This window comes from Phyllobates terribilis, unplaced genomic scaffold (genome assembly GCF_046119375.1).
Source record: "Phyllobates terribilis strain yellow unplaced genomic scaffold, ASM4611937v1 Scaffold_1__5_contigs__length_1240528914, whole genome shotgun sequence".
Classification (NCBI taxonomy): domain Eukaryota; kingdom Metazoa; phylum Chordata; class Amphibia; order Anura; family Dendrobatidae; genus Phyllobates; species Phyllobates terribilis.
Genome location: NW_027362761.1, coordinates 25,512,483 through 25,523,887, shown reverse-complemented (window position 1 = coordinate 25,523,887; position 11,405 = coordinate 25,512,483).

The following is an 11,405-nucleotide window of genomic DNA, read 5'->3' as shown; positions in this document are numbered from 1 at the left end:
CAGTCATCCGAGCGGATGAAAAAACAGGCTGACAAGAGACGTCTGGATCCACCACAATTCCGTCCTGGAGATAAGGTCTGGCTCTCGTCCAAATATGTCTGGCTCAAGATTCCTTTCTACAAGTTAGGGCCTCGGTTCATCGGCCCACTGGAAGTTATCAAACAAATCAACCCGGTGGCCTATAAATTGAAACTCCCGGCCAATTTGCGGATTCCTAACTCCTTCCATGTATCTCTACTCAAACCCGTGATACTTAACTCTTTTTCCAAGTCTACAGGTACGCCTCCTGCTCCGGTTTCCGCTGAAAACGAGTTTGAGGTAGAGAACATTCTGGCCACCAAAAGGGTAAGAGGAAGGACCTTTTTTCTAGTGGATTGGAAGAGGTTTGGTCCTGAGGAGAGAACATGGGAGCCCCGGGAGAACATCCATGCCCCACTCATCCTTGATAAATTTCTGTCTGCCCTAAAAAAGGGGGGGCCTAAAGGGGGGGGTACTGTAGCGTCGGCGTCCCTGCCTCCTGCTAGGCAGGGACGCCGTTCCCCTCACCTCTCCGCTCCGTGCCCGGCGTCTTCCTCCCGCTCTGCTGGCAGCGTGCGCTGCTTCCCGGCCTCTGTGCTTAGGGCGCGCGCGCGCTCCCCCTCTCTTAAAGGGGCCGCGCGCGCCGTCCTAAGGAGTCCCCGGCCAATGGCTGGAGGACCTCATCATATATAAGGCACCTCCTCCAAAATGGAGGTGCCCGAGCAATGTTGTTGCAAAGCCTTTCAACTCTGCTTCAGCCCTCAGGTCCCGTTACCAGTTACCTGCCAGTCACCTGCCAGTTTCCTGCTTGATACCTGCCTGATACCTGCCCGATATCTGCTTACCTGCTTGCTATCCTGTGGTCCGACAGTCTGCCTACCAGCACCTGCCTGTCCGTCTATGGATCAGTCCGCCTGCGGACCAGGAAGTACCTGCCAGATACCTGCCGGATACCTGCCTGCCTGTCCAGAGACTCTTGCCCGCTCACCTAGGAGCGCTCACCTGCTATCTGTCTGCTAGCCTACCTGGAGGCTCTGCCGTCACTTGCCGTGAAAACCTGCCTGTCCAGAAACTCTTGCCCGCTCACCTGGGAGCGCTCACCTGCTACCTGCCTGCTAGCCTATCTAGAGACTCTTTCCCTGCGGTCACTTGCCGTGACTTCCTGCCCTTCTACCCAGAGACTGTCCCTGTCACTTGCCGTGACTACCTGCCCGCCTTCCCTGGGAGCCACCCGCTTCCTTACAAGGACTGCCCCTTTGTATAGTTGCTCAGAGGTTCCACCTCCCAGACCCGTTACAGTTAACATAATGGAAGCCGGGACCCAGTCGGACCGTGGAACGGAACACGTCCTCCCGACTCAATCAGGGTTGCCCCCACAGTCTACAGCTCCTGCACCTCATCCTCCTCAGCCTCCTACTCCTCTTCAGCCTCCATCTTCGAAATGACCACATCAGTCACAAGCTGGGAGCACTGCAGCACTGCCTCGGCCAAGCGGCAACAGTCTGTGCTGAAGCTAATATGCTTAGGTGACAAACCGCACAATGCTGAAGAGTTGTGGACAGCTCTGAAAGATCAGGCAGATCTGTGGCTCACACCGCTGAACCTACAGCCAGGCATGGTCATGTGTAACAATGGCCGGAACCTGGAAGCGGTTCTGTGGCGAGGCAAGCTCACACATGTACCATGCCTGGCCCATGTGCTTAACCTCGTGGTTCAGCGGTTTCTCAAATCCTACCTGTAGCTGCCGGATCTGCTTGTTAAAGTACGTTGCCTGTGTGCCTATTTTAGAAAGTCACCTACAGCTTCCGCCACCCTTGCCGTGTTTCAGCAGCGTTTGCAGCTTCCGGCTCACAGACTGGTATGTGATGTCCCCACGCATTGGAACTCTACACTGCAGATGTTGGGAAGGATTTGTGAGCAGAAGAAGGCAGTTGTTGAGTACCAGCATCAACAAGGCCGTCGGTATTCAGTTCAGACTCCACACATAAGACCTTAGGAGTGGACATGGATGTCAGACATATGTACCATCCTCCAAAACTTTGAGGACTCCACCAAGATGGTGAGCGGCGATGACGCCATAATTAGCGTCACCATCCCGCTTCTCTGTCTTCTGAAACGCTCTCTGCTCAAAGTCAAGAAGGATGCATTGCAGGCGGAGAACGATGAGATGGAGCAAGGAACCATACAGGGTGATTACCCACAGCCCAGCCTCATCTCATCCCAATGTGGATTGGGTGACAATGAGGAAGAGGAGGAGGAAGAACAGGAGCTAGTTTCATGCGCTATAGATGGTACTACCTGCACAATTGTCATACCGTCTGTTCAGCGTGGATGGCCAGAGGACAGAGAGGAGGAGGAGGAGGAGAGCATGGTCAGTCATCCTCTTGGTGAATACACGGAAGTCTTGCCTGTTAGCAGTGTGGCACGCATGGCTGAGTTTATGTTACGCTGCCTTTCCCATGACCCTCGCATTCTCAAAATTTTGGGTGACAGTCATTACTAGTTGGTGACACTTCTAGACCCACGCTACAAGGAAAACTTTATATCTCTTATTCCTGAGGCGGACAGGTCTACAAAAATGGGGCAGTGCTAGAAGGCCCTTGTTGCGGAACTATTAAAAAAATTCCCATCTGAAAACGCTGGCGGCAGAGGTCACAGTTCGTTGGACAACCAAGGAGTACAGGCAAGAGAGACACAACTTCAATCCAGCAGAGGCAGGGGAACACTGTCAAAGTTCAGGGAGAGTTTTCTCAGACCCTCCCATCACACAGGCCCTAAGGCGCGGAGTACTCTCACAAGGAGTGCAAAGTTTGGGAAGATGCTGAGGGAGTACCTTGCCGACCATACCAACGTCCTCCGTGATTTCTCTGTGACTTATAATTATTGGGTATCCAAGCTGGACGCGTGGAATGAACTGGCTCTCTACGCCTTGGGGGTCCTGGCCTGCCCTGCCACTTGCGTTTTATCAGAGCGGGTTTTTAGTGCCGCTGGTGGAATTATAACTGATAAGCGCATCCGCCTGTCAACTGAAAATGCTGACAGGCTGACTCTTATAAAAATGAACAAGGGCTGGATTGGGCCAGACTTCTCAACACCATCGAATGATAGCAGCGTAACAAACTCAAATCCAGTGTCTTTTTTTGGGAGGTGTATTCCCATGCACCTTTTCACACCCACACATGGGTATACGCTTCCTGATTTTGGCTATTTGCTCTTGTCCTCCTCCTTCTCCTCATCCTCCACCACCATATCACCAGGGTGACCGTGGTCCGTGATGCAACACCCACATAATTTTTTTAAAGGGTGTTTATGATGCCCCTAAAAAAATGTTTTTATACAGTATGTTCATGTATACCCCCAGGGGTAAATGTTTGTCAGCCCATACACTTAGTGCATGGACATTGCAAGGATAGACCCTTAGGAAAAAACCGGTATACCGGCGAAACGTGCGTCAGGGAATATATCTGAGCTGAATGTCAGTGTAGGGGGGAATGAGAATATACCCTAGGAATATGCACACTATGGGAGCACCCCAATAACAGGGGGAATCGCGTCAGCATTCCCAGCTGTAGCGGACAGCAGAGTATGTAATTGCAGTGATCATCTGTTTGAGCTGTGCACGCTAAGCACGTGTACAGCTACAAGACAGCAGACTGCTTCTCACTGCAGCGATCAGCTGTTTGAGCTGGGCAGCCAGCACAAGTGCGGGGAGTGAGATAAGGGACACTAGACTTTCTCACTCTGGCGATCAGCTGTTCAGCCAGGCACGCTGAACTTTTGTGCAAACGTAAATATCTCATATGTGAGGAGTCGTTCGGTGCAGCGGACTGCTCCTAAGTGCTATTAAAGATATGATCGCTTGGCAGTGAGTTTTTCCTCCTGCTAATGACTCTGAATGATGCCAGCCCAGCTACAATAAGTTTAAACACACATACTGTGCAATCTATATGGATAATTGTGTGATTGGGCAGAGGATGAGTGATGATATCTGACATCTTTCACTGTTACAAAATTAATAATTGCTAGATCGGTGCCAATCTATGCATATACATTAATCAGGTGGTGAATAGTCGTGCCCCAAGGCAGACTTATACATGATAGTGGAATATTTTGCTATTACAGCGACTAACTTCATCAATCCTATTGGATTTGTATAATTGCTCCACCTGACATCCATACTGAGGCTATTCCAATATATGGGGATATAACATACAATCGACCTCGGTCCTATATTAGAGGGACTGGACTGAGGTGTCATAAATTTGCCCTACACTACATTAAGCCGGATTTATTAGTGGGTACCATCTTTATACCGAATAGATGGTTACCTTATATGCATCTATAGATGCATGAGCAATTTTATATTTAAAGGATTTTAATAAATTAATAAAGTTTATGAATTTTAAAAATTTCTTTATATCCACACTATAGGAGACCCGCTCCTCTCGAATGGGAACATTTTTTTATGAGGCCCTTTAAGTCTCTTCCATGGGGCATTGGAGTTCCTCCCAATTTTTGTCAGCCCTTGCATTCACGGCATAGGCCAACACTATGGAAGACCCACTTCCTAATAATGGGAACATTTTTTTATGAGGCCCTGTACGTCTCTTCCATGGGGCATTGGAGTGCCTCCCAATTTTTGGCAGCCCTTGCATTCACTGCATAGGCCAACACTATGGGAGACCCTCTCCTTTCTAATAGGAATTTGTCGTTACTGTGGCCCTGCTCTATGTGTCTTTATATTCTTTGTGGGATTTTTCCTAAATTTGGTCAGCCGTTGGAATCACTGCATACCTTATAACTGTATAGCAGACCCTCTCCTTTCTAATGGGAACATGTCGTACTCATTACTGTGGCCTTGCTCTATGTGTCTTTAACTTCTTAGTGGGGTTTTTCCCACATTTTGGTCAGCCCTTGCAGTCACAGCATGAGCATTACCACTATAGGAGACCCGCTCCTTTATAATGGGAATATTTTTTTTTTTCACTGAAACCCTCCTCTATGTCTCTTCAAGGGGGTATTGGGTTGCGTCCGAATTTTTGGCAGCCCTTGCAGTCACTGTATACGTAATAACAGTATAGGAGACCCACTTGTTAATAATGGAACAACAAAGCACAGCGGTCTGATGACTCCCTAACAATAGCGAGGGCCGACTTCTGGCCTTTTAAGAATAGTAAGGGCCGACTTCTGGCCCTATAACATAGGCTTTGTGACTTTCAGAGTCCCTCCATCATAAATGAAACAGGATGTGTCTGATGATGTGTCACACACCACATGGCCAGATAAGGTTGTAAAATGCATTTGTCTTAAAGAATAACGTAAAAAAACAAACAGTAGGATCTTTCTTTGGTATAAAAAACAGAGTCGCCAATGTAACCTCAATGTAATCACATTGTTCAGCTCCTGCGCCTCCTCCTCCATCTCCGAAATGACCACATCAGTCACAAGCTGAAAGCACTGCAGCACTGCCTTGGCTAAGTGGCAACAGGCTGCGCTGAAGATAACATGCTTAATGCTTAGGTGACAAATCGCCCAGCGCTGCAGAGTTGTTGAAAGCTGTAACACAGCAGCCTGACCAATAAGGCGGATGAGCTGCGGGCGCTTATATCGGAGGAGAGGTATGACATCGTAGGTATAACAGAGACTTGGCTAGACGATAGCTACGACTGGGCGGTAAATTTATTAGATTATAGTTTATTTAGAAGGGACCGGAAACAGGGGAAAGGTGGAGGAGTCTGCTTATATGTAAAGTCATGTCTAAAACCCAGACTAAGGGAAGATATAGGAGAGGGAGAAGAGGGGGTCGAGTCCATGTGGGTAGAGATAGAGGGGCAAAAAATAATAATAAAATATTACTGGGGGTCTGCTATAAGCCTCCAAATATAACAGAGGAGAATGAGTATCTGCTATTAGGACAAATAGACAAAGTAGCAAAACATAATGAAGTGATTGTAATGGGAGATTTCAACTACTCGGATATTGACTGGGAAACAGAAACCTGTAGATCTCAGAAAGGAAAAAGGTTCTTGACAAATATTAAGGATAATTATCTCTCCCAACTAGTGCAGGAACCAACGAGAGGGAAGGCCGTGTTGGACTTAATATTGACTAATAGGCCTGATAGAATAACTGAGGTACAGATAGGGGGGCACCTAGGTAATAGTGATCATAATATTATCAATTTCAAAATGCCCTTCAGTAGGGTTATCAATAAGGGAACAACAAAAACATTAAACTTTGGGAGGGCGAAGTTTGATCAGCTGATAGAAAACCTTCAACTTATTGACTGGGACAAAGTTCTTAATCAAAGGAATACGAATAGTAAATGGGAAACCTTCAAAATAATTCTGAATACTCAGTGCGAGAGATATATACCGTATGGGAATAAAAGGGCCAGAAATAAGAGGAAACCAATATGGTTGAACAAGAACGTAAAAGGGGCGTTAAATAGCAAAAAAGAGGCATTCAAGAGATTAAAACAGGAAAACAGTAAGGAGGCACTAATGTGTTACAAGGAAAAAACGAGAACCTGCAAAAAACAAATAAAAATAGCGAAGGAGGAAACAGAGAAACGTATTGCTAGGGAAAGTAGATCAAATCCCAAACTGTTCTTTACGTATATAAATAGTAAAAGGATTAAATCGGATAATATTGGACCGATAAAAAGTGAGGAAGGCAAAATCATAGAGAAAGATGAGGATAAAGCTAATCTATTAAATAATTTTTTTTCGACAACTTTCACAAAGGAAATAGAACTAACAGGAGAAATGAGAAGTGACAAGCTTAATCCTCCACTAAGTATGACAAATCTAACCCAAGTTGAGGTACATAAACGCCTCAGTAACATTAAAATAAACAAATCACCAGGACCTGATGGCATACACCCACGGGTACTAAGGGAACTAAGTAATGTGATAGACAGACCGTTATATCTTATATTTAAGGACTCTGTTGAGACTGGGTCTGTGCCACTTGATTGGCGACAGGCGAATGTAGTGCCAATATTCAAAAAGGGAGCGAAAAGTGACGCCGGAAACTATCGGCCGGTGAGTCTGACGTCCGTTGTGGACAAAATTTTTGAAAGCTTCATTAAAGAGGCAATTACGGAGCATCTTGATGCTAATAATCTATTAATCCCGAACCAACATGGATTCATGAGGAATCGGTCCTGCCAAACAAACCTGATTGACTTCTACGAGGAGGTTAGCTCTCGAGTAGATCAGGGGGAACCAGTGGATGTCGTGTATCTCGACTTCTCAAAAGCGTTCGATAGCGTGCCACATAATAGGTTGGTATACAAAATGAGAATGATGGGGCTGGGGGAAAATGTCTGCAAGTGGGTAGCTAAGTGGCTAAAGGATAGAAGGCAGAGGGTGGTTATAAATGGAATATACTCAGATTGGGTAAGCGTCACTAGTGGGGTACCACAGGGGTCTGTACTAGGCCCAATGTTATTTAATATCTTTATTAACGACATAGTCAACGGGATAAATAGTAAAATATCAATATTTGCAGATGACACAAAGTTATGTAAAACAATTAATACAAAAGAGGACAGTGCAGACCTACAGAGGGATTTGGATAAGCTGGGTAGGTGGAGCATTAAATGGCAAATGAGGTTTAACGAGGAGAAATGTAAGGTCATACATATGGGAAGGAAAAATGGAAGTCACCAGTACTCACTGAATGGGAAATCATTGGGGAATTCAGAGATGGAGAAGGACTTGGGCATCTTGATTGATAGCAAACTAAATTGGAGTGCCCAAAGTCAGGCCGCTGCTGTAAGGGCAAACAGGGTAATGGGATGTATCAGAAGAGGTATAGCTGCAAAGGATGAGAACATTGTTCTTCCACTGTACAAAGCACTGGTCAGACCACACTTGGAATACTGTGCTCAGTTATGGGCCCCAATATATAGAAAGGATATAAATGAGCTTGAAAAGGTACAAAGGAGGGCAACAAAATTAATAAAGGGAATGGAGGGACTGCAATACCCAGAGAGGTTGGCAAAACTAGGACTATTCAGCCTGGAAAAGAGAAGGTTGAGGGGGGACATAATAAATGTGTACAAATATGTTAGGGGACAGTATAGAGATCTTGCCCGGGATTTGTTCAAAAGGAGGGATATTACGGTAACAAGAGGGCACTCACTAAGACTGGAAGAGAAAAGGTTTCAGCACCAGCATAGGAAGGGGTTCTTTACGGTAAGAGCAGTGAGAATATGGAATTCACTGAGTGAGGAGACGGTAATGTCGGATTCACTACACCAGTTCAAGCGGGGACTGGATGCATTTCTAGATACCAGGCAGATTTCAGCGTATACTTAAAAATAAAATAAAATAGTAGGTTGATACAGGGATTTATTCTGACTGCTGGTTTCAGAGTCGGGAGGGAATTTTTCCTCAGGTGAAGATTGGCTAAATCATTTGGGGTTTTTGCCCTCCTCTGGATCAACTTTAGCAATTACAGAACTAACTGGTCGAACTTGATGGACGCAAGTCTTTATTCAGCTTTACAAACTATGTTACTATGTTACTATGTTACCATGATCTGTGGCTCTCACCGCTGAACATACAGCCAGGCATGGTCGTGTGTGACAATGGGTGGAACCTGGTGACGGAGAAATGACAGCCGGAGTAGATACGGTTTCCCTCTATGCCAGTCCTTTCACCGAGCTAAAGAATATGGCTGTGGTGAAATACAACTCCCACTAAGAAGCTGTTTCAGATTGAGAAACATTGTGCCCACCAGAGGATTTGATCCTGAGGGCTCACCTTTCTCCCCCGCTCAAGAGCCCAATAGCAGCTGCAAAATTAGCGCTATCATGAACTCTCCTGAGGTAGAAGCCAGGGCACACCAGAGGATTCTCTGGTGGAACCGTCCAACCCTGCCGAGAAGCAGTCCTGGCTAAGAAAAGTGTGTGGGAAGGTTCCCGGACACTCTATAGCTGCTTTTTTACTGAAGTGGAAACCCACGCAAACACGAGGAGAACATACAAAATCCTTGCAGATGTTGTCCTTGCTGGGATTTGAACCCAGGATTCCAGCGCTGCAAGGCTTCAATGCTAAACACTGATCCAATGTGCTGCCATTCAACCTCTGATATCTAACAGGCTGGAGAAGCTTGCACCTACTACCACTCTATCTTCAGCTCCTTTGTGAGAAACTAATGTATTTGGGCAGCCACTCAGTCTACCAAATAAAATTCCGGAGAAGGAAATTGCGGATGGCTTCGCTACTGGTACTGGGGGCAGTGCTAATACCATAGCGTCGTACCATAGTTTGCTGGAAATATTCCAGGCTGGCAGGAGGCATGCAGATTCCCATAGAAAAGTACCAGCAGTAATGTTCAGGGACCTGTGCTTGCAGAAGGCGGAGACAACACCGGGAGAAATAGTGGCTGCTGGGGACTGAGTATGGACACGAGGCATGAGGTTGTGAAAAGTTTCCGCCTCCATGAGCCTAAAAGGCCACATTTTAGGTGCAAGCAGCTGCCCAGAAATCTGGCAGTTTAGTACTGCGGCCTGTGGGTAAGTGGGTGGCTGGCTGCATACTTACGCTTGCATTCCAAGTAACAGAAAACTAAGCAGATGGTGGCCTCTATCATCATCATGGCCTCACCTCAGCACTATGAACTCTCCTGAAGGAGAAGCCAGGGCCCACCGGTGGAGTCTCCGGTTTTCTGGTGGGCCCGTCCAACCCTGCCGAGAAGCAGCCCTGGCTAAGAAAAGTGTGGGGGAAGGTTCCCGGACAATCTATGGCTGCTTTTTTAATGTGGATCGGACGTGCTTATGCATGTTATTTCTCAAAGTGTGTCAAAGCACCACCGACAAGTGCAAGTTGATGTTGGACGGGCTGCCATTGCTTCTGCAACAAGCTGCATTAGAGGACTTCCTGGGAGAAAAGACACCCAGAGTAGATATGGTTTCCCTCTATGCCAGTCCTTTCACTGAGCTAAAGAATATGGCTGTGGTGAAATACAACTCTCAGCAAAAAAAGCTGTGGACTGGCTCCGTTCCGTCCCTGGCCACATTCACTTGACCATGTGTTTGTGAGTAGGCAGTCCTTCCCAGTAAGTGCACTGGGGAGGGCACGGGTAATGTTGTGGGGCCCATGCTTGTGGAAGGCGGAGACGATACCGGGAGAAATGGTGGCGGCTGGGGACCGAGTATGGACACCCTGCCGCCGCCGGCATGAGGTTGTGAAAAGCTTCCGCCTCCACGAGCCTAAAAGGCCACATTTCAAGTGAAAGCAGCTTTAGAGGACTTCCTGGGAGAAATGACAGCTGGGTAGATATGGTTTCCCAAGTCCTTTAACCAAGCTAAACAATATGGCTGTGGTGAAATACAACTCAGCAAAAAAAGCTGTGGACTGGCTCCGTATCATCCCTGGCCACATTCACTTGACCATGTGTTTATTGGTAGGTGGTCTTTCCCAGTAACTTCACTGGGGAGGGCACGGGTAATGTTGTGGGACCCGTGCTTGTGGAAGGCGGAGACGACACGGGACAAATAGTGGGGACTGGGGACCAAGTATGGATACCAGGTCGCCGCCGCCTTAAGATTGTGGACAGCGTCCACCTGCACTAGCCTAAAAGGCAACATTTCAAGTGCAAGCAGCTGTCAAAAATTTGGCAGTATAGTATTGCAGCCTGTGAGTGGGTTGGTGGCGGGCTGCATACTTACACTTACATTCCAAGGAATGGGGTAGGGACAACTGAACGCGGCACTGGGACAAGGACATGGATGGTGATTGTTGCAAGTCTGCAATGACAGGTGCATGGCGGGAGGCATCTTTGCATGCACCAAGGATCACTTATGATGGGCACACTTTTAGGCATTGACCTGGGAGTCAGAGATGCTTCCAGGGGTCTTCCCCATGCTGTTCCCATGTCTTTTCAGCACTGTATGCATGTGTCTGATGATGTGTCACACACCACATGGCCAGATAAGGTTGTAAAATGTTAAAATTACATTTCCCAGTGAATGCATTTGTCTTGGTTGAAAGCAATGCAAAAGTGCAAAAATGCATCAAAAACGCTACGTGTGAACATAGCCCAAGGTGTGGAGGAGTATTTTTGTTTTTGGTTATTTATTTTGCCTTATATACAAGTCATTACCCTGGAAATTATGTTCCTTAACATATTTCCCAGGAAAATCCATTTTGTTTTTGTATGTTTTATTGTGAGTCCGTAAAAGTGGCGTAATACCTCTGACAACGTTGTTGACAGAAGTGACGTGGGAGTCAGAAATGCTTCCAGGGGTCTTCCCCATGCTGTTCCCATGTCATTTGAGCACTGTTGCCATCAATTTGGGAAATTTTTAGGCCCTGTGCAGACCGCCGGGGAAAACAGCCGGAAAAATGTTTGAGTTTCCCATAGACTTACAT